This window comes from Carlito syrichta, unplaced genomic scaffold, assembly GCF_000164805.1.
Source record: "Carlito syrichta isolate Samal-C Ts95f unplaced genomic scaffold, Tarsius_syrichta-2.0.1 Scaffold314356, whole genome shotgun sequence".
Taxonomy (NCBI): Eukaryota; Metazoa; Chordata; class Mammalia; order Primates; family Tarsiidae; genus Carlito; species Carlito syrichta.
In genome coordinates this window covers 1-1,469 of record NW_007258452.1, presented here as the reverse complement: position 1 = coordinate 1,469, position 1,469 = coordinate 1, and positions in this window count along the sequence as shown.

Sequence of the window (1,469 nt, the reverse complement as noted above, 5' to 3'; positions counted from 1 at the left end):
GTACATATTCAGGAAGGACCCTTATCTAAGCCCTCTTACATATGGTTCACAGACAGAAGTGCGTACATACATGAGGGGTCCCGAGTAGCAGGATACGCTGTCACCTCAGCCACTGATGTCATCGAAGCTAACCCTCTCCCGCCCCACACCACCAACCAGCAGGCAGAACTCACAGCGGTTATTTGAGCCTTCCAGCTGGTGGCTGGACACACTCTGTCACTTTACACCGACTCAAAGTATGTCTTCTACATCCTGGTTTCACACTCAGCTATTTGGCAGCAACAGGGACTACTAACCACCAAGGGATCAGCCATCATAAATGCTAAGCTTATTTCTGACCTCCTTCAAACCTCCCTACTCCCAAAAGCCATTGGCATCTCCCACAGGTCGATTCATCTTTTATCACCCAAGGAAACTCATGAGCTGACAGAGCAGCCGCCACACGGCCCTAAAACCTCTTCCTGCCATACTCGTTAATGCCTCCTCCTTGTCAGCAAATGAGGCCCCACAACTCTCCAATATCATACCCTATCTGCACTCGATTTTCCACCCTAATCCAGCAGCCCTCACCTCCTTCCTTAAAACCTTCTTTCACCTCACCTCAGAACATACAAAACTCATACACACTCCTTCCTCCCAATGCTCCACCTGCCTCCAAACAAACCCCAACACACCCTTAAAACTCGGAACATTCCCCACCCAGCAGGCTAGGGGAGAGCTCCCGGGTCAGACTGGCAAATGGATTTCACTGTCGTGTCCCCGTCCCCGTAACACCAAATATCTTCTAGTCTTTGTCGACACCTTTTCCGGGTGGGTCGAAGCTTTCCCCACCTCCAATAAGCGGGCTGCTACGGTGGGATCCATTTTAGCCAACCATATTATCCCTCGGTTCGGAGTCCCCTCCTCTCTCCAATCAGATAATGGATCTGAATTTACCTCACAAGTCGTCCAGTCTCTAACAACAGCTCTTAACATCAAATGGCACTTTCACATACCTTATCACCCACAATCATCAGGAAAGGTTGAATGGACTAACCGCACACTAAAAAATACTCTTACTAAACTCTCTCTCGAACTCCACAAAGACTGGGTGTCCCTCCTTCCCCTAGCCCTCTTCTGCATTCGCATTCTCCCAAAAAAGCCCAGTCAACTCTCACCCTTCGAGGTCCTATATGGACGGCCTGCCCTCCCTCCCGGTATCCCAACCTCTCCGCCCCCCATCCCTCTTCATATAATCTACCCTCTCCTGTCCTTCATCCGATCCAACATCTGGCAATATCAAGACCTCCTTTGCCCACCCCCATAAGCACACCAAGTTCACAGCCTCTTACCCCGGGACAATGGGTCTACCTCTCAGATGCAGAAGCCAACACTCGCTTACAACCCAAATGGACCGGACCCTTCCAAAGAATTCTCTCCACTCCCACGGCAGCCAAGCTGCTCATAGACAAAGGACAGCTCACCCCCTG